Below are 23,200 nucleotides of genomic sequence, written 5' to 3' on the forward strand. Positions count from 1 at the left end.
CGTGGCTTTCAAAAAGGAATTGGATAAATACTTGAAGGGAAAATAATGTAAAGGGCTACAGGGAAAGAGCAGGGGAATGGGGCTAACTGGATTGCTCTTACAAAAAGAGCTGGCACGGGCTTGATGGGCCGAATGGCCTTCTGTGCTGTAACAATTCTATGATTCTATGTTAAACACCATCTTTTGTATCCTGGGTCAATCTTAACACTTATTGATTTGTAAGCCCACTCTGTTCCAGTGGTAAAATATTTTCGATGATGCTGTCCATTCTATTCAAGAAAGTTTTGCTGTCATCAATATTTCAAGGGACAAATTCCTCACCAGCAGATTTTTCAATCAAGATGTACACCTTTCTACTGGAATGAGTTGCATCAATATTTCTGTAAGACTGTTGCCAATACCACTTTGATTTATTTAATTCAGTGGAAAGAGCATTTGCCTTCTGCTTACAGACATCAATTGATCTTGAGTTTCCAAATTTTGTGGGAGGTACTCTGTGCATGCTGACTATCCTTGTATCCCTGCAACGTTCAGATAAACATCCAAACATCTATTTGATAAGCACCTTTGCTTACTCTGCCAATGCTGACATTTAGTTAGTAATGCAACTACCATATACAGTAACTAAGCATTACCGGATTGGCAGCAGCAAGAACGCAAGAATTTGGTATTAACAGAGAAACTTCTTTACTGTAAATGCCAACTCTGTTGTGGAAACAGCAGAGAGGAGAGTGTGCAGAGCAGAGGAATGGCAACAGAGGGTGGGGCAGGAACAGCAGAATAGTAGACAGAGGAGCATCGGTGATCTGAAGGTGGCACAAAATAGGAGAATTGGTGACCTGAAGAAAGAGTAGGGCGAAGCAATGGTGGCAGCCCAAGCAAGCGAGCAGGATACAGTCAGTTTCTGCAGTAAATAAGTTTCTCCGTCAACAGAGAAGTCGCTTTTTAAAAATTATTATTGATACTTAGAATGTGAGTGTCAGTGGTAAGGGTGGCATTTATTGCCCATAGAAGGTGATGGTGGGCCTACTTCTTGAACCGCTACAGTCCATATGGTGAAAGTGCTCCCAAAGTACTGTAACAGTTTGATACAACTAAGTCGCTTGCTAGGCCGCTTCAGAAGGCAGTTAAGAGTCAACCACGTTGGATTGGAACTGGAATCACATATAAGCCAGATCGGGTAAGGGCAACAGATTTCTTTTGCTGAAGGACATTAATGAACCAGCTGGGTCTTTACGATAATCCGACAGCTTCATAGTCATTTTTACTGCTGCTCATGTGAGATTTCTGTCATTCTGGTGCCAAAATCAAAATTCTGGTTAGCCAATTGCATTCTGTGATTCCTTCCATTTTTCCAGAGAAATCAAGAGGCCTTGACTCTAGTAAGAAAAGTCAAAGCTCAATTTGCGAGGTGTGGAATATCTGTTTTTCAAATGAAAAGTTAATGCTCCACAATTTACCTCTTAAGAACGGAAGCAGTCCCTCAGTGATGTAACTTCAAGCATGTTAGTTCATCTCCGGGTTATCCAAAGAACAATAGGAAAACAAGGCAAGATAAATAGCCCAAGATAGCTGGGGCATCCTCCTACTCCTAGACCATTGGAATATTCCCATACACAAAGAATGAGAACTAGTCCAGTGCAGAGGCTGACAAACAGAATAGCTGAGACACCCTACTTTTCAACAAATGCAGAGGCAGCAAGATGAGAGGAGAGAATCAGTACAGGGAGAACAACTTACTTCTCTCAGAATTAGTGACCAGTCAAGGTCTCAGGAAACTGTGGCAAAATCTGGGAAGACTATTAACCAGCCAACTCACCTGAAAGATTTTGTTACCTTATGGTTTCTTGTTTATTTGTTGTTGATTCATTTGAGCTAATATATTATGAGATGCTTCAATAGTAATAAGTAATTCATGCTAGAGAAAAGGATTTGGCCTAGTCATGCTGAGCTTTTGAAGGACAATGGTTAACTTAAACAAATTTGAAACAAAACAAAAGGGAAGATATGTAGCCAGGTAAATTACTAACCTGAAGGAGCTGGTATCAATATGCAACCAGCATAAATACAAACTCTGAGAACAAGGCTCTGTGTACAGATGCAGCAATTACCTGTACCTGGGTATCTATGTGTATAGAGTAGCAAACACAATAGCTGAGGAGCAGTACTTGAACCAGTAAAGGCTCTTTTAAACAAAAATGTCATCTTTGAAACAGACTTATTCTCAGAATGATTCACAGAATCAGAGTGGTTAAAAAGAAATCACCCCAAAAAAATTGAAAGAGAAAAACTGACAACACGACAAATCCTATAATTGCCTTATATCCACCCCCACCCACCCCTACTCCAACATGCGTGGCAGAACTTTCAGCTTTAATGGCATTACACTCGGGAATGCTGTCTCAAAACCCTTCCACCTTGCTTCATCTCACACTCCCTAATAAAGCCTCCTCAGAAACCTAACTCTTCAACTCCTCTCCCAATATCCGCTCAGTGTCACATCCCACCCCCTCCCCTCTGTGAAATAACTTGGGATGTTTTGCTACATTAAAAGTGCTTTATCAGTGTAAATTGTTTTTATTGCTGCAGTGGAAAGCTGAGAAGACTTTAATAAACGGACTACACAGTAGGGAACAGTGAAATACCAATTCATTTTACTTGAGAGGAGATCTTTAGAATTCACACATAACCTCATTTATGACTGACTGTCTTCCTTCTGAAAAGAATACATTGACTATTCCTTTCTCCCCCATTATGTATCCTTTGCATAAGCAGAAATATTTTGAAATGCTGTGAATAGATAATTTCTCTTTTAAAATTCCCTAATTGTGATAAGATTTTGGAACTGTCGGTAACCTGCAATGTCAGTAAGAAAAATAGAATTGAGTGTTGCACCAAAATATCTTTCCTTAGAAACAGTGCAGTTTAATGGTTAATTGAAAAATTGAATTTACCATTAAAATCAAGCATACATTCAGTAGACTGACATTACCTTTATGAATTTTTTAGAGAAATCTGATACTGTTTCATGTGATTTTTTTTTTGCTGCTCCAGCTGCAACTAATTTCGATGCAGTAGTCTCACTAACTGGGGAGGAACTGGCCTATTTTTAACACAGCTATATGTTTTAAAGTCATTCCGTTGATGTGTACTTCAGTTGGAGGCTCTATCTGTGGTCATAACATAAAGAATGAAAAGGTGATTATCATCTTGTGAAATTATCCTGCAACTCATGCAATATTGCAACTCGTGACACGTCAATGTAACCAAACTTGCATTGGTTATTGGTTTTTCCTTTCTAAAAATTAAGCTTGCAACTCATGAAAGACAGCCTGTTACATTGTAAACTTTATTTTAAAGCGAGCATGGCACTGCCCTGGAGGAGATTTCTGAACAGATTGCTTCTAGCTTCAAAGGGGCACCAGCTTCCTGAATGTCTGCTTTTTTTTTGCTTGTTTTCAAACATGCAACATGGTGACATCAATCGATCAATCGAGGTGAAACGCAAAATCCGGTCACTCCTGCATGACGAAAACTGCAATGAAAATTATGCACAGCTGTTCAGGTTCTCTCCCCACAACCAAATAAAAACAAGCTATGCCAAATGTTTCCACAACAATAAGAAGCCAAGCAGGCTTGAACACATCTCGAAAGAGATTGATGTCAATCCTCATCTTGGTCAGAAAGTATAAATGTCAAAAGTCTTGGAAATGAAATCGGAACTTAGGAACAGGAATAGGCCATTCAGCCTCTCGAGCCTGTTCTGTCATTCAATTAGATAATGGCTTATCAGTATCTTAACTCCACCTTGGTTCCATATCCTTTTAATACTTTTACCTAACAAAAATCAATCACTCATTTTTCAAATTTTCAACTGGCCTAGCCGCAACAGGTTTTTGAGGGAAGTGTTTTCCAGATTTCTATTACCCTTCGTGTGAAGAAGTGCTTCCTGACATCACCCCTGAACAACCTTGCTCTAATTTTAAGGTTATGACCCCTTGTTGTTAGACAGTTTAGGTTCCCTCTTCTGGCATGAAATTGCTTCACTTTCTCCCCACTGCCAATATCCCATGGACAAACTAAGAGGTGACCTCACTCCACCTTACCTTAGTGATATATTCCAGCCTCCATCGCAATGCTAACCCTTGTCCATGTTCCACTGTGGGTGGCTGCTCATTCAATGTCAGTGTTCCTTTGCTATGGAATACCTTGCCTTTCCACTTCCTTTCCTGCTTTCAGAAACCTCCTCAAAACTCTGCTCTTCAAACATACCTTTGGCCCCTTTTCCTAACCCTCTCCACTTTCTCTTTTCCGTTCTGCTAGGCATCCACTGTGATTACCTCCTTAATAGAAAGCATTTTCAGGCACCATCCTGTGTTGTGAGGAGCACAATAGGAATGCAAGTTAGCGTTGAGAGAGAAACAGCACTTGGAAGGAGTGTGCATGGTCTAAATATATTGCTTGCAGCAGTCATTGGAATGATCCCATGGTCTTTCAGGCTGTGTGCATCTCCTTTTTACTATTAACCATTTTTAAAAGACTTTCCCCACCCCCACCCCCCCACCGGGAAACGCAGAAAATTTTGATTTTTGACACTTTGATGCATTTTTCAGTACTTAAAAACTATATTCATTATAGATTCCTAACTGTAAACAGGAAGGGACATTTTCTCTATTTTATGGAAATCTACTTTCATGCCAATTCAGAATTAATCATTTTTCTTTATATTTTTCTCCCAGTAACAGCAGATAATCTATTATTAGGGGGGGAAATAAATCTTATTCCTTCCAACACTTGTATCCCCTTTCAGACTTTTATGTACATTTTTTCCCCTTCATTATAAGTGAAGGAATGCTGAATAAAGCAACAACTTAAGTTCTAAGCCCATGCCCCACTTTACTATCCGTGTAATTTATTTTTTTCACATGTCTCATTCAGAGTCATTTTTAAGTTGTCAGCTTTTTTGGGGCTCTGTCAACTTTTTTGTTGCTATTGTTCAACATTTTCTAGTTCTGTACGTTGGCATGTTATGGCTCCCATGCTTTTTCTTGTGCCCCCTTTGAGCTTGCCATTAGCTTCTGATAGCAGCCCAAGAATTACTCTGCTTGCACTTGTTTTGCTACTCTCATCTTCTATGGGAGGTTGCTTCATCTGGTGGCTCCCACATCAGCACAACTGGAAATGAGGCAATTAGCAGAGTAGAAGATTAGACCTACTACATAGCCCCATTTTGTAGTTATCCAACTTCTCACATTCCTGAAGACAGTATGCATCTGTGGAGTCCTGTTGTACATATGTGTATGTGCAAGCTTTCCGATATGATCACACATTATAATGAATTTTGGAACATAGTGAAACATAGCCATTTATTCCACATTGTGCAGCCGTCTGAAATTGTCTTACTGTGCCAGGTTAATCACTTGAGTCATTTTCAGCTCTTAGAACAATGCACACAAGAAAAAACCTTATTAAATCCATTCCATTATTAACAATGATTTGAACATAAAATAATAAAAATAATTATTGATAGGGGTTAAGCATATACTGTTTGTTGGGGTCACAAGCGGTGTGAGTTGAAATTACTGCTCCTGATAGCTGTGGCTACCCATTTATATTGTAAAACAGGCACCTTCTTGAAGGCAGCAATCCTGACAGTTGACTCACATCGGCCTTTCTTTTTGTTATGTTAGTATTTAAAATTAAGAATAAATATAAAACAAAGATGCAGTAAGTCTAAAGTCATTGGTTCTCAATCACTAATTTGAAATGTCCATATTGCTGCCTCATATTTAAAATCTTGAGAATAAAGACACATTTCCATTGTCAAACCCACATAGCATTTGATGACTCATTTACAATTCTCTGTTAGCAAGGATCTTGCTCTTTCATGACTGTATAGGCAACATCAGAGCTCTTTGTACATTTTTATATACTTTAGTGTTGGAACATGCAGCCCAGCTATTAGTTTAACAGCATTTTTATTTAATTCTCTACACTTCCTAGACACTAATAATTTATATTAAAACATTTTTATTGTCATTATAATCTGCAGGTCTGTGCAGTTGTTTCTTGAATTTACACAGTACTTGATTAACATTGCCTCTTAATTATCAATTGAGTCAGACTTGGTGAGGCTCTTTAGTTTTCCTCAGTGGATAAAGGCCGTTTTAAATCTGTACTGATTATGGAGAAATGCAGATGTTAATTGTGGTTGAGTTTTCATATCTATTCACATCTATTTCAGTACAAATAATTGGATGAATTTAATGACATGTTTGGCGTCAGTCGCTCCTGATCTTACTTTTATGGCAGATCACTCACATTGCCCAATATTTACTTGTGAGATTGTAGAACTTGGGAAGTAACAATGAAACACCCTTTTAATCTGAAAAGAAAGGAAAAACAGGTGGCCGACCCGCTGCTGCCCATTTCCCACCCGGTGGGAACAGTTAAAATTGATCCCAGGAGTTGGGTAGGATAAATTAGGGGTGACTTTCGTATCCCTACTGCCCTGTTTGCACTTAAAAACAGGCCACGTGAAATGGTAAGGTCCAGGGGTTTTCTGCAAATATGGGCAGAAGAGTCCATATGGAGGGAGAGGTTTAGCAAGAACAGGAAGGCAGTGTAATCAGAGGAGAGAGGGCAAAATGAGCAGAGATGAAGATTGAAAGCATCAAGGAGAACGGGCCACTTAGTGTTGAGGCTGGAGGCCAGGAGGGAGGATCTCTCGGTGAGAAACTCGGGGTGGGGCTTGGGGTGACAGTGGAGAATGAGAATTTTAAAGGAGAGGTGAGAAGGGTGGAAGAAGATAAGGTACTTGAAGGAAAAAGAAGGTTCCAAAGGAGTAAGAGACCAAGATGTGATTTTGTGATAAGGGGATAACGGATGGGTCGGTAACCAGAAGACACAGATTTAAAATAATTGACAAAAGAACCAGAGGAGAGGTGAGGATAATTTTTTTTTTATGCAAGTTATGATGATCTGGAATTCACTGCCTAAAAGAGTGGTGGAAGCAGATTCAATAGTAACTTTGAAAAGGGAATTCATAGAATCATACAGCGCAGAAGGAGACTCTTCGCCCCATAGTGCTGTGCCGGCTCTTTGAAAGAGCTATCCAATTAGTCCCACTCCCCTGCTCTTTCCCCATAGCCCTGCAAATTTTACCTTTTTGGATATATACTTGCAAAAGGAAAATTTTGCAAGGCTAAGGGGAAAGAGCGGGGGAGTGGGATTAATTAGATAGCTCTTTCCAAGAGCCGGCACAGGCATGATGGGCCAAATGGCCTCTTTCTGTGCTGTAAGATTCTCTGATTCTACGTGGGATATATCTACAGGTTAATTACAAAACCCACGTAACTACATGTTCTTGCAGGTAAAGATACAGATACAGGCTTGTAAACAGGGCTATTACTAAGTTGTCAGCCTTTTGGGAGCAGTGTCAGCATCTTTGAAGCTGTTGGTCAGCTTTTGCTAGTTTTCTAGGTTGCCACGTATAGTAAGGTGGCTGCCATAAGGTTTTCAATGCCGGTAAGCGATTATGTAATCATATGTACCAACCTACAAAACATGGAAAAGCAAACAGCTACAAAAAAGCCGACACAGTCTCCAAAAAAGCTGACAACTCAATAAACAATGTACAATATTCCTTTCCTCTCCCTTCTGTCCCCAATCTCACCGCAGTCTCCCAATCACTCTAGCCTTGAACCCTCTCACCCCTCCCACCCCACTCTTCTCTCGCTGTTTCCAAACTCACCCCTCTGATGAGACCCACCTCCTGCTCCTTTGATAAGAGCTGAATAATATTGTGAATGCAAATCAGACGGCCCTTCCCTATGGCGCACAGGCACTCTCACCCCTGTGTCAATTGCACCCTCATCCTGACACTGCGCCAGTAACACCCAGATGTCCTACCCTTACGCTGTCAGCCCTACCCCAATGCTCTGATTCCACCTGCACCCATCGTTCGAATATGCTGTTAGGTTGGTGACAGATTACAAGATGTATCCAAATTGAATTAGTCTTATTCAATGTTTAAGTGCACATGGTGTACATGTTCCACACAAAACCAAGAAACTCACTTTGCTTCCTGTTAGTGGCCCTGCCCCTCTGCCCTGCAACTAGACAGCCAGAATATTTAACTTATACTATTTAAGAACATTTCCCAGCATTGTGCACATTAAAATATATTAAAGAAGGGCTTTACCACAATTGCTGCTGTAGTAGTGTTCAACAGATGCTGTTTAGTTGCTCCTGCCTCAGGTCAGCTGCTGAAGAGGATGAAAAATGACTGAGGCCCTGCGTGTAATGAGACAACCAGGGCACAGGGCGGGAAGTTTAAATCCCGCGCTAATGTCTATCAGCAAAGACTGACAAGAGGGCAGCAGATGCCAAACACTGTCAGCTGAGCACTGGCCAGTATGTAGCCGGGAAATTCATGGGAGCGGCATCTGTTCCATTGCCGTAACTATGCCGGAAACCTAGTTTATGCTGCCCTTCCAGCGAAGTTACGACGGCAGCTCTGAGGAATTTCCCGATTGCAAGGCAATGCCCTTGATTAAAACGGCTACCCATTTTCTTCCTGTCGATGTGTCTGGTTTCTAAAGTGCTGCTGGAGGAATAAGAAAGCGGATTTTCATCGGCACATGCTATTGTACTGACAGCACTTCGGAAACGCTGACTGCAAAATACAACGGCATCAGTGTGAAATTCCCCGCAGGCATTAGGCTATTACCTGGATATTGGATCTATCAACTCTTAAACCAAACTATTGCCAGAAGTTAATGGGGTCAGCAGCATGAGGCCAGGTCAGCTTTGCCGAGGTGCACCAGTCCCAGGGCGGGAAGTTTAAAACATCTCAATCATTTTGAAAGTCTTTGTCTCTTACAAATGTAAGATTTACCACAGATGTAATTGTGCAGCCTGAAAATTCTTCATTTTAAACTTTTCTCGACCGTCTAGTCCATTGTATTACTATTGGCACTCACTTCTTTTGTATTCAGTATGTTATTTATAACTTCCTTGTAGTGCCTCAGCAACTTTTCTCTCGGATGGGTTAACCCATGTTTATAGGGTGGAGCATTTTTCCTGTTTAGACTCTATCCTTGTCCTTTCTCAGACTCTGCAGTGTTCCTCTCCACTGGTACTTGATATACCAAACATTTATTTCAATTTCAGAAAGTAAGGGTTAAATTATGAGGACAGTTTGCATAGACTAGACTTATATTTCCTTGAGCATAGAAGATTAAGGGGTGATATAATTGAGGTGTTTAAATGATTAAATGATTTGATGGGGTAAAGAGAAACTATTTCCTCTGGTGGGGGAGTCCAGAAGAAGGGGGCATAACCTTAACATTAAAGCTAGGCCGTTCAGGATGTCAGGAAGTACTTCTTCACACAAAGGGTAATGGAAATATGGAACTCTCCCCCAAAAAGCTGTTGAGGCTGGGGGTCAATTGAAAATTTCAAAACTGAGATTGATAGATTTTTGTTAGGCAAGGATATTAAGAGATATGGAACCAAGGTGGGTAAATGGAGTTAAGAGACAGATCAGCCATGATTTAACTGAATGGCGGAACAGTCTCGGGAGGCTGAATGGCCTGCTCCTGTTCCTATATTCTTAAGACTTTTTTTGTTTGCTTTTCTCTTCGAAAAAAAATTGTTTTTGAATCATTCATGTTACCTAGGATACTTTGTGCTGAATATCTAGAAAAAATAATTTACAGAAGAAAGATCGATATTGAATACTCCCAATAATGTGGTGCTGTAGAATACGCTATCCATTTCTTAGAGATTGTGAGAGTTCAAATATTTAAGTGCTGCACAATTTTCACAGCAGTGAGTTTTTGTAGCCCGCCTGAAAAAAAATACTTCACATAAATTAGTTTTCTGCTGAGTGGTAATTCCTCCCAGTTCAAGAATAACAAATTCTCTGCTCCCAATGTTAATCCACTATCTCTGATAACATTATTCTTGCACTGCTTATGTACTTCCACAGTTCTCCAGTTGAATATCTGCTGACCAGACATTTTAGTACTAGAATACATTCTTTACATGGAACTTGGTTAGTCAAAAGCACATATTTTCATTTATAAAAATAGCAAGTTAGGCAGGATTTAATACCCATGAGCTATCTTTATCTGCAACTACATGCTCTCCAAAGAGCCCCAATAAAGATGTCACTTTGTTGGCTTCCTAGATTTTGAAATTAAAGTGGGAACCATTCCAAATTGTATTTCATACGAAATAGGAGCAGGAATCGGCCAAACGGCCCCTCGAGCCTGCTTCGCCATTCAAAAAGATCATGGATGATCTTTGACCTCAACTCCACTTTCCTGCCCTGTCCCCTACTGGGCGCGTGGGTAACCCACCCAGTAAAATCCGTCCGTTCCCCACGCCATCGCAGGTAAATTGAAGCCACTTGACGTGGCTTCTAGGTTTCCCATTGGAAACCTGCGCAGCGGGCGAACTACGCATCTGCTGTCAGCTGGAGGAGCTCTACTTAAAGGCGCAGTCCTCCAATGCTGCTCCTGCAGCAAAGAACCAAAATTATAGAATGGAGCAGCCAAAGGGAAAGGCTGCTCCCAGATTTACTGATGCCTCACTCCAGGTCTTACTGGATGGGGTGAGGAGGAGATTCTATCCGGCGGACGGGAGGAAGTGGCCTGTCTCTGCCACCAAGAAGGCCTGGCTCGAGGTGGCAGAGGAGGTCACCAACAGCAGTAACATCTCCCCGCACATGGATCCTGTGCAGGAAACGCTTCAATGACCTAACTAGGTCAGCAAAAGTGAGTACACTTACTACACTCTGTCTTCCACATCACTGACCCCACCCCACAACTCCTTCTGCACTGCCAATCTTTCACATCACTCCTCACACCCACTCAAAGCTCATCCTCAACTTACCTGAACTTACTCACCTCCCCAGTATTCATCCCACCACTACGACTCAACCTAATCCTCATACAATGTCATGGCTCTGTCTCATACTCACCCTCTGATGCATCTCTTTCATGGTCAGCCTCACCCAAACCAATGCATTCAGCGGTTGGCCACATCACCATCCCCCACTCATGCCTCTCTACTTTCTCCCCTTATCGGAGAAAGCGAAGACCAGAGGGGGCCGCAACATCAGGTCATCCTCACGGACGCGGAGCAGGAGGCTCTTGAAGTGAGCTGCAGCCTCGAGTGCCTGTCCGTCGGGGATGCCGAGACTGCCACCTGACAAACGGCTGGTGACAGAACTTTAACATTCAGCACTCACAATAGCAAATGATGTTAACATGCCTTGCCATCTTCAGCACCTCAACATCTGTCATCATGCTTAATATTGCCTTCTGTTCTCTTACAGGGCCTTCAGCGACCGCCGTGATGGCAGAGGATGATTCCTCAGAGGACCTGCCGGCCTATGAGGGGGCACCGTCACATCTGAGCGAACCATCCACTAGTGCAGATACACACACCTCAGTGGGTCCCCGTCCTCACTTAGTTGGGGTTGCACATGGTGAGTCACCACACACTTGTGAGCACGAGCAGACACTGGTGGCAGGGGCAGCTGTGCAGAGTCCGTGTCGGTGGGAGCACTCTTCTCCAAGCTCTGCTCAGCTGGACACAGATGCTGAACCCTGGGGGCCATCCTTTAGAAGGAGAATGATCAAGGGGAAGCAATACATTTGCGAGGTGCTGGAACAGGTGCCACGCACACTCTCCACAATCGCGCAGAGGATGCAGGAGTCCAACTCCTGCATGAGTGGAATGGTGGCACAGGTACAGGAGGGAATCTCTGAGATACTGTCACAGGGAGGCGATGGCATCTCTGGGATAGTGTCACGGGTAAGTGCGGGAATGTCTGCAATGGAGGGAAGTCTGGCCTCCATTGAGCTTCAAGCACGGCTCACCAATGAGTCCATTGAGGCCCTGACAACGGCTGTTCGGACTCAGGGTGAGCAACTTACTACCGCCTTAAACAGGCAGGCAGATACACTAGCACTGGCCTTACAAGGCTTCACACATGTCCTCCAACCTGTCGTCCAGCAGGAGTGATGTGAGCCTGGCCCAGGAGAGGGATGATGGCGAAAGGGGACATGGAAGTGGGGAAGCCGCTCAAAGCGCTCCCACGTCTCACTCGTGGCCCCCCTCTCAACCAGTACCCGCAATGCTGCCTCCTCTCCAGGTGATCGAGTCTGCCCCGGCACAGGTGCAGGTGGAGCAGTCTTTGGAGGGGCCCTTCCGGGCACCGAAACCCAGAGGGCGTAGGCCCAAAGCATCTATTTGTTCAGGGCGTGACCAAGAGCAACCTGCCACTACCTCTGCTGCAGCCATAGGGGAAGCACCACGTAGGAGTACTCGTAAGCGTAAAGCAAAGGTTTTGTGAGCACAAAGGGGATGCAGAAGGGTCTTTGACGGTTTGTCATGCGTTTTATTTATATTTGATTTTTGTTAATGGCACATTAAATATTATTGTCACCACTACTGCCATGTCTTGGCCATTCTTGACTGGCTTGTGTAATAAGTCCCTTTCATGAGGTTCACCATGAACACCCACACTTGATGGCACCCATTGGGTCACCCTACAATGTGTGTGTGTGTGGTTGCACGACTATTTTGTGCAGGTGCCTGTGGCACAGCACCGTGTTGTGGAACTCCACGTGGCGGAGGTGGACGGCGTGCCTGGCGAGGCTGCTGATGTTGCTCGTCCTCGGATGAAGTGATGAATGTAGCCATGGCGCCCCCATCCTGACGATGTGAGTTTGAAGAGGTCCGGAAAGTAGGTAAATGTGTTTGCACAGCAGAGTTTAAGGTATAAATTAATAATTTTGAGTGGAAAGACAAAGGTGTTGCAGCCAAAACTTTGTCTGAAGTGACAGAGTGCCCTGCTGCAATAAATGAGGTATTCCCCCTCAACTGTCAAAAAATCCTTTGTATCTCCCACTGGCTGCTGACTGAAACAACAGGGAGTGTTTCCCACAGCACGGGAAACTCGCTTAGGATCCTTCAAAATTGCACCCCTGCCAAAATCTCCAGTCAATGAGGTCTGTCAAGTACCTCAACTAGGTAAATAAGTATCTAAATTATCATCCTGTTGGCTTTAATTGCCGGTGGGAGTCCTGCATGCAGGAGCTGCGCACGCACCCATACGCGTCCTTGGAGAACCCGGAAGTCAGCAGGTTGGAGCCCCCCCCCGGCCCCCAACGCACCCGCTCGGCCATCCGAAAATCGGCCCCATAGTGTCCAAAAATCTATTGATCTCAGTCTTGAATATATTCAATGATTGAGCATCCACAGCCCTCTGAGGTAGAGAATTCCAAAGATTAACAACCCCCTGAGTGAAGAAATTTTTCCTCATTTCGATCTTAAATGTCTAATTCCCAATTGAAACTATGACCCCTAATTCTCGACTCTCCAGCCAGGGGAAACAGCCTCTCAGCATTTACCCTGTCAAGCCCTCTAAGAATTTTATACGTTTCAATGAGATTACCTCTCGTTCTCCCCATTTCTGATTGTGATTAAAAGTTCAGGGAAGAAAAATTACTGTAAAAAGCTAGATTTTGTGGGCTAATGTTGCTAATATCTTTTTTTGTAAGTTTTATTTCAAATAATTCCTCATTCTAAATTCCTTCAAATCTTCTTATGACCATGTCCACAGTTAAGAGCACAAGGAGCAGATGACTTCCAAGTACTCAACCAATGTTGCTTTTTAGCTGATCATTAGGTTTTGGCCGATAGGGTGGCCTGGGTTGACTGCCCCGATGATTTTCTGTTGCTCCTTTAAGGAAGTGCCTTACCTCTGTTTTCTGCCTTCCCCATAGGTACATGTTTGAGATTTTTAACTTACCGTGTGGAGAACTGCTTGTATGCACCTGCATTCCCACTGTCTGAGGTGTTGCCTTGGAACTCCATTCCCATCAAGTCACCACCGTCACGTTTGCTTAATTTTAACCAGTCAAAAGAGTTGCCATCAGACTCCCAATTGTTCAGTTTGTTGGGGTGGTGCAGCGCACGCAGGTACTGCATCTCCTCAGACAATCACCATTGTGTGGCCCATGACTTTCCATCAACTAAAATTAATGGATGGAAAATCATGGACAAAATCGTGTGCTCGCAATTTCCCAAGTTGGCACAGGCACAAAGGGGCAAATGGCTTCCTTCTGTCCTGTATCATTCCATGGTTCTATGTACTCCCTCAAGCGCTGTGACTGCTGGATCGTGAAATCACACCTCATGAGATAATTTGTACTGGCAGTGGGGAACTATGCGTGCTGATGGTGTGTAGTCAGAAAATTACCCCTCAGTTACCCCACCAGTGATCCAGGACTGAGGATCTGGCAGCTGGGACAAAATCAGGTGAGATGATTAACATCCTTGTGTTTTAGTTTCATTATTTTGGGCCTTTTTGTCCTTATACATAACTGCAACTCTCTCCTTGGTGGGGCAAGACTCCAGGCATATTTCAGTGCAAAATTCCACGGCCATTCCAGCACACTCTCAGTTTAACTCCGGTGGAAGGGCTGGAAAATAGGCTCGGATCCAGATAAGTTGGGCCCTGGCCTTACATGGGGCATTTCTGTGGACTCCACTGACCGTAAACGAGGCCACTGATGTGGAGAAGGCGGGGTTGTGGGCAGGAACATAGGAACAGGAATAGGCCATTTAGCCCCTCAAGTCTGTTCCTCCATTCAGTGAGATCATGACTGATCTGTGACTTAACTCCATAGACCCACCTTAGCCCAATATCCGTTAATACCTTTGGCTAACAAAAATCTATCAATCTCAGATTTAAAATTAACAATTGAGCTAGCATCAACTGCCATTCCAAACTTCTACCACCCTTTGCATGTAGAAGTGTTTCCTAACTTCACTCCTGAAAGTCTTGGCTCTAATTTTTAGGCTATGTCCCCTAGGCCTAGACCTCCCAACCAGCGGAAATAGCTTCTCTCTGTCTATCCTATCAGTTCCCCTTAATATCTTGAAAACTTCAATCAAATCACCCCTTAACCTTCTAAATTCCAAGCAATGCAACCCTAGTTTGTGTAATCGGTTTGTGTAATCGCTCTTCGTAATTTTAACCCTTGGAGTCCAGGTATCATTCTAGTAAATCTACCCTGCACTCTCTCTAAGGCCATTATATCCTTCCTAAGATGCGGTGCCCAGAACTGAACACAGTAATCCAGGTGTGGTCTAACCAGAGCTTTGAATAGCTGTAGCATAACTTCTAGCTCCTTGTATTCTAGTCCTGGCTCTAATTTTTAGCTATGCTGTGAGTTCCTGTATCGTTGGCCTTTTAGAGGCCTAGCACATCTTTGGAAGCCAGCATGTTGAAAAGAAAGAGGCACACCAGCCTCTTCCATGGTGATTTGTGGAGCCTACCATGAGGATCCAAGAAAAACACTTCTAATTTTCAAAAAAAATGTTTACATGCTGTCCCATTACAAAGGGGTCTGCTGGGGAAAAATCTCAGTTCCTTACAGGTGGGGTGGGGGGCTAGGTTGGTAACTTCCCTTGCCCCCGGCACCAAGGCTACATTTTCCGCCTACTTGACTGCCGTTAGCTGGACATCACTGGCGGACGCAGTCCCAGTGTAACTGCCAGGCTCCTGAACCCTGTGTTTCAGGGCTGGATGTTTCAGATGCCATACACAATAATACTGTTTCCATTATTTTTTTTTATAATTCATGGTTATGACCACATTCTCATTTTTTTTTTCCCTGTGTAAATTCATTAGAAGGCATAATTCAAAATATAAATTTTGTAAATCTACATGATACAATAACAAAAACAGCAACAGCTACGCTGGAGCCAAACCACAAAGGATTATAATGCAGCATTAAAGTGTTTCATGGACCTTTGTGTTTGGAAAGGTCTAAGAGCCATGCATCATTTTCTCAAGTAAAGTCATCTTGTTCTGTGTTCATGAAAATTTTTTTCCATTAAGACAACGTGGTCCCAATAATCCTCCCCCTCCCCTACCCTTGCCTGGGCATAGCGAAAGTGGGCTTTGCCTGCCCAGCCTGCCATAATCTCGAGTTTGGTGTCCCAGCTCATTAGTATGCCCTGGTCACACCCCCGGTGGAGGCCCACCCCCTGGGAATTGGAGGCAGCTGCACGCCTGGCCATCCGCCCTGGTTGCTGTTGGAGAGTAGCAGCCAGAAGGCCCCAGCTCCAAAGATCCACTGGGTAACTGTAAGCAGAAGTCAAGACTTACCTTTAGGGTTCCCTAAACTTTGCTATCAGGCTACTCAGACCCTAAAGTCCGAGGAGGAGGTGTTTCAATGCAAGACCAAGTGATGTGGAAGAGCAGAGTGATTTGGAGGTTCAGGCTCACAGGACATTAAAAGCAGCACCTCAAATGGATAAGGCCATAGAAAGCTAATGGAATACTGGGTTTTATGGAAAGGGGTACAAAATATAAAAGTCAAAATGTAATGGTGAATCTATATAAAACTTTAGACCATAGTTTGAAGTACTGTGTGTAATTTTGGGCTCCACACTGTGGGAAAGATGTTGCGGCAATTGAGATATTAATGTACCTACTTGAAGAGTTCAAACCATTAATATTTGAGTCCTGCCACTTTCCTTAATACCAAATTGCAGTTGTGCAGGGAGCAGTTATTCTGTTTACTTCTGAAAACTCTTCCTTCCCACAGCTTTCCTTTGGGTGAAATAGTGAAAAAATGCTAACAAAGTGGGTCCCCAAAGTATATTTCTTTTACTTCTAACTGAAGAAAGAACTTGCATCTATATAGCACTCTGATACATTCTCAGGATGTCCCAAAGTGCTTCACATCTAATGAATTATTTTGGAAGTGTAGTCACTGTTGTCATGTAGGCAAACACAGTAGGCGATTTTGCACACAGCAAAATTTCACAAATGAGATGAGTGCACAATTTGGTGGAGTTGGTTGAGAGAGGACTCCCACGTCTTCAAGTAGTGCCATGTGGTATGTGTTAATAAGTTCATTTGATAACAAGCTAGAAAAGTTTTCAGAGCTTCAAATGTGCTGTTTATTGATCACCAATTTCAACTAGATTATATCTGGAGGGAATTTATTATGCTAACATTGAGTCAGCGGGGCAAGTGTGCTTGAGCTTGGGCATGCTGGATTGTATGGGCACAGCGTATTGAGAAAGTTTGGTGGGGACTCTGCCTGACTTTCTGTCCATTTTAAATTAAAGGAAGGATAATTGGGCAGTGGTCCCTTATGGGGTTTAATCTTGCCCACCCGAATTTTCTCTATGAGCTGTTCCCAGACAATTTAATATGTCCAGGCAGAGAACAGAAAAATCTGTCCCAGGACCTTCTACATCTACCTGACCAGGCAGCAAGGTGTCAGTTTAACATCTCATCCAAATCACAACATATGAACAATGATGGACAGAAAAAGACCTTTTGCTCCATCCAGCCTGTCCCAAACAACTGCTATGCCTTGTGCATCACAATATACACACTCCCACTCCACCCGAAGGCCATGTAATCTCTTGGGAGAGGCGAGAAGTCATGTTGGGTGTCCCTAATATGTCCTTCTCTTTCTAAGTGGTCATATATTGCATCCCTAATAATTCCCTCCAGCATCTTCCCTATTATTGATGTCAAATAATGGGCCTGTAGTTACCTGGATCCTCTTATCTCCTCTTTTTAAAGATTGGACAATGCAGCACTCCCTCAGTGCGTCACTGCAGTGTCAGCCTAGATTATATGCGCAATCCATGGAGTGAGGCTTGAATCCACAACCTTCGGAGCCAAATTGTTGAATGTAAAATATTTTGTAAAACATTAAAAATAATCTTATCCAATAATTTTTGTATCATGTTTGCTTTCCATATCTATTTATTTAAAAAAAATTCTTGTCTAATATTTGGCTTGCAATCCTCAGACTACTTGTGCTCGATATATTATCCTTTTGTGATTCCTTCAGTTGTTTTAAATTGTGATAATTATGGAAAATTACATTTATCTTTGTATTTAACAACTTGTGCACATGTTTTAAAATTGCACTTACTTACTATTTAGCAGCATAAATTGTTATTAAATCGCGGGCCATTGGGCTACGAGAGAGAGAAGGGAGTAAGAGCAAAGACCACTGGCATAGACCCTAAGGATGGAGTGGGAGAAGGCGATAAGGCAAGAATGGTGTCTCGGGAGAGAATGGTGGTGGAGGCTCATACAAGGAGGAAGAGCAGGGGGAAGTTCTTTGTATGTAGAGCAAGAATGTATCAAATTGGGGGAGCAGAAGGCAGTTAGGTTGGGGTTGAAACTAGGAATGATGAAGAATGGGTCTCTAGGCTACTGCAGGGTGAAAAGGAGACAGAAAAGAAGTCCAAGGACCAGGGCTGTGCATTGAGTTTAGGGAATTGCAGTCTGATTGGCTATGTTGCATCAGCCTCACTGTACAGTTGAACTCTGTGTATGCAGTGTAATGGAGGTTGGGCTGTGCAGTGGCCCAGGGGAGCTATTGTGTGTTTTCTAGGCTCAGATCATCAGGTCTCAGGTGGCTGGGCTGTGCCATGATCGGGGAAAGTGTACCCAAAGTCAACGATCTTCATGAGGCCAGGATGGGTGCATCAGGTCATGCATGGAGAAGAGGGCCAGGGAAATTTTTAGTGATTGGAAGACTAAATAAAATTTTATCGCATTAAATTTATTTTTAGGCCCATAGTGTATGGGGAACTGTTCTAACTGTTTTTTGCTGGAATGTGATATGATAGATCCTTTTGGTAGAATGTAAATGGGGAGAAAGACTTTGTGTAATATGGCTGAACAATAAAGAAAGTCGAAAATAATCAATTAGAACAGAGAAGAGCACAAAGATCCTAAAATTCATGGGAATTCTCTGGGTATCTCATCTTAACTCCAACAGGAGACTGTTAGAAGCACCCCTCAGTCACCTCTCCACTCATATCATTCACCACAATGCATTTCTTTCTTCAGTCATGAGGTTTGTATGTTCTGGGCCATGTTGCAGGTTTGGCCAACAATAGGCTTGCTCTAACTTGTGACACAGCTGAAAGTTTGAGAAAGATTTGAGACTGAGGTTCCAAGATTTTCTAAGTCTGAGATGTCCAAGCTACAGCTATTGACCATATATGGCCTCAAGCCCCCATGATCTATCAGTCAAAGCTCATGCAACGCTGTTCTATTTCCACTTATAAGGGGTAATTCCGGGATCCAGCAGTGAGCAGCAATCACAGGGAGTGCATCTTGGGGAAATTGCAGGTATGCAGCCTATGATATTCCATCTATTACAATGAGTGGATAGAAAATCACAAACTGCATGCCCACAATTACCTGAAATGGGCTCCCTGCAAGCTGACCTCCCAGCTGGATATACTGGATCATGGAATGACCCATATAACTTACTAGCTTGTTTGTCCTGTTTAAATTTCATGGGACTAGAGTTTTGGAAAGGGCTGTTCTTAGCACTGTTGCCCCAATAAGTCCTAGACTAGATTACCCAGATCTATTAGTATCTGCAGCTTGGGATATATGTGAAGAAGTGGCAACATTAATACGTAGTCTGGGAAATCTGCACCTAAGTGGCCCATGGAGCTGAAATTCTCAGATACAAAGAGGAATTCTAAAACTTTATATCTGGCGATGCAGCACAGGGCTGCCGAAGCACCTGTGATTTTTTGTTAGTTTAATTTTCTTAAACAAAAGGATTGTAGTTTTGACCTTTATCTCAGTTCTTCACTTTATTTCTCTGCTGCAGCTACTCGCCATTAGTCAGGCAGGTAGATTTGACAGCCTTGTTTATGAATTTCTCCCTGACAGCCTTCTACAGGACTTGCGCATACCATGGACCAACTAATTGTGTCAGTGCTCAAGGTGGTGCATACATGGCATATTGAGGCTACATCTAGTGACCAAACGATAGTGAAAAGTGGGTTTGGGGCTCACACTCACAATCATCTGCTTGGAAACCAGCCTCCCTATTGCTTGAGCTGCTGGTTCCCTGAAATTTGTTTACATTACAATGCCCTTTCTTGAGCCCAATTTGTTTCATATATGGCTCCAAGTTGTTTGCTTCTGGGTGGGATGAGGGAGCAACATATTAGGCCATAGGTGTCTCCACAGCCACTGCTACTGCTGCACTACACATCATTGTGGCTTGCTGTCCAGATGGGATATTTCTCCATCCATTTCTAACCCCATCACTATAATAGCACAGGCAGAACATCCAGCTATTAATCCAAGCTCATGTGATAGTTGAAAGTGAGCACCACCTGTTGAATACCATGCTTTCTGCACAGTTTATGACAATAAAATGGAGCTGCTTTGTTGAACTTGTCTCTTGTACTATGAGGTACTTCTTGAGGGGAATCAAATTTGTCTAATATTTGGGGCTTGGATTCAAATTTGGCTTCTGTACTATTTGAGCAAAAATTTGTCTTTGTCTTTAGAGCAACACAAAAGTTGCAATCAAAGCCAAATTTTGAGGTTCTAGATTAGTTCAACTCTACAAAGATAAAGTTTTTGTCCTGAGAAATACCATTAAGTTGAAGCAAGAGACCCAAATGGTCAGACATAATAGATATGAGAGTAATATTTATTAACCCGTATGGTCTGTATATTGTCTGCCTGGCATACAAGAGCAAAATGGTACCAAATTAGTCCTCATTACCACTATGAGTTATATTATTGTGACAACAGAATGTGCTGAAATTGTGAGGAAAAGAAATTGGAAGAATATTAACAATTTCAGAAGAATTGGAAGAAAAAGCTAATAAATTTGTTTTACACAGGTGATTGTATCATTTAAGATATTGTATAGCTGGAAAAAATGCATCTCCAGCTCTTTATTAGAATGCTGTTTTGGTTTTCCTCAGCCATTACCTGGAAAAACGAGTTATCTAACCTATTAGTATTTAATTAGTTGGTAAGGTCTGTTTATTCTTTACATCAAGTATGCATTTCATTTATAATTAAGGTTGCTTGCAGTATAAACATTTTTAAGAATGTATTGAACTGTTATTTTAAAGAGATAGTATACTTTTTATCTGAATTACATCGACTGTTTTAAAAAATAATTTGAATCTTTTTAGTACTTTCCAATGTAGTTCAATTTGCTCAAATATTTCCGCTTAGGATCTGAAATGATGGGCTGTTCTTAAATAGTATTTCACAAATTAGTAAAAACAACACGGTTTCAGATTCCGACACTAAAGTTTGGATTTGAATAAATAAAAATATTACCAATATAATGGTGCTTAGTGCACAACTAGAACCAATGGGAAGGAATGCCTAGAGGTACCAGAGCTGGGTGTCTGACTTCCTCAGGAGACAATTCACTCTTCAGACACAGTGGTGAGCTGATCTGCATTACCAGGAAATTACAGAATGTAATGCAAGTGAGACAAGAGAATCTTCCTTGGCGAACAGGAAAGGAAGAAAACCAATCTGACAAATTAGATCACCTAGACATCAAAGAGCATGCATTTGCTACTAATTAGTCACCTGGATCCCTATGAAGATTGGAAGGGCAAGGAAATGTATGCATTCAATGTGATATACTAAAGCCATTTATAACGTCACTTCCTTCCAACTATCATCTTGGGAACCTTACAACAAAACATAGAGGATGATAATGCATACCTTCGCAGGAGTAAGCTGACTGCCTGAAAATGCAAGGTCAGGTCAGTTGAATTCTTTCCTTGTGTTCTGGGCACATCGCTTATGATGCACCAGGAGCACCATGATGTGGGAGCCAGATCTGGGCACAAGCCAGTCAGGTGCTCCTGACTGGATTTTCTGGTGTGCAGAAAGGAATAACAGAGCAGCTGGGAAAGTGATCTGGAGGGCATTGGGCAGGGGATTTAATTTTTTTAAAATTAAGACCTCCCCGTCAGTGCCCATTCCAAATACTGCTTAAATGCTCCAGTTGCGTTATGAGGAATTAAATTTTTTCCAAGCCATTGAGAGGCGCTAACTGCCTTGGGCACATTCCAGCCCTCATGCCTCTGCGGCCAATAATCTGGGGATTGAGTGTCCAATATGCTTCAGGTACCACAGAGTTTTACCAGATGGATTGAAAGGCACATAAGCCAGATCTACAGTGGAATTTTAATTTTTGAAGGAACAAGTGGTCCAAACCTGCAAATCATCTGAATATGGCAAAAATTTGTATTTTGACAAATTAGCCCATTGTTTAGAAATGTTGTTTACATTAGACGTTCAGTTCTCAGTGGCCTTTGCATTTCAGCCACCTTGTACTCTATTCAGATTATAACACCCAATTCCTTGCTGCAGAATATGTCCAATAATAATTCTGGGACAGATTGAGCAACAACAGATAACCCTGCAGGGCTTATTGCCCAGCAAGTGACAGCTCCTGCAGGGAGTGCTGCTTGGAAAATCGAGGGGCCCACTGTGCCTGATTTTTAGTCCATTAATTTAAGTGGATGAAAAATCAGTCACTGTGGGCCCACAATTTCTTGACCAGTGCTAGCTGTGAGCACCACTTCAAGCCGGGAGCACCCAATCCGTGAATCAGCCCTTATCTGTGCAAAATTTGAACATCCATAGTTTCTCCTAAATCAGGAACATGCCTTTAAAGTGGTGGCTTTCAAGCATATTTGTGTGTTGAGTACACCCTGCGAACACTGTCATGTTCCTGGGGAATCAACTTGTATAGTGTCAGCTACTCAAAGGAAAACAGTGTTATTGCACAAAATGCCCTTTATTCATTGCTAGTAAGTCAAAAACAACAGAAATCTGATGACCTCTCAGCTCCCGTCATCCAAGGTACAGGTAACCCAGTTTGAAACCCTTTGCTTTAAAACAACTGTAGACACACAAAGTAAAATTAGTGCAAAAGTGCATTTTTAACTTTGGCACTCTGGCAGGGACTTTCCCCAATGAGGGAAGGTCCATACGAGTTAGTCATGTGGAAATGGCTATGCTGGTCTGTATGAGCTGAGAGTTAAAGCCATCTGTGCCCAGCCCCAAGGTGCTGGAGCGGACCCAAGTTCTACTGGCAGCAGCTGTTTACATTGGCCATCAGCAACACCCACCAGTTAGTAGCACCAGGCAACGGCCTCTCCCAATGGAAGTTTGGGTGCCAATGACTATACTGCATTGCTTTGTGTGCTTTACATGCTTGTCAGAGGTGACTCTGTAAAACAAGTGGGATATTACTTGGCTAAACTCTATTAGAGTTATTTGGAATTGAGCAATGAAGTGCTAGCTTCTGTCTGCAAACAAACAGTC

At 42.6% G+C, this 23,200-nt stretch overlaps 1 protein-coding gene across 1 annotated transcript in view; it reads left to right on the top strand.

Moving 5' to 3' along the window:
- rims2a (regulating synaptic membrane exocytosis 2a) overlaps positions 1 to 23,200 on the top strand; it is a 993,532-nt gene that overhangs the window by 572,473 nt on the left and 397,859 nt on the right. The window lies entirely within an intron of this gene.

The sequence above is a fragment of the Heptranchias perlo genome, chromosome 3 (genome assembly GCF_035084215.1).
Source record: "Heptranchias perlo isolate sHepPer1 chromosome 3, sHepPer1.hap1, whole genome shotgun sequence".
Lineage (NCBI taxonomy): Eukaryota > Metazoa > Chordata > Chondrichthyes > Hexanchiformes > Hexanchidae > Heptranchias > Heptranchias perlo.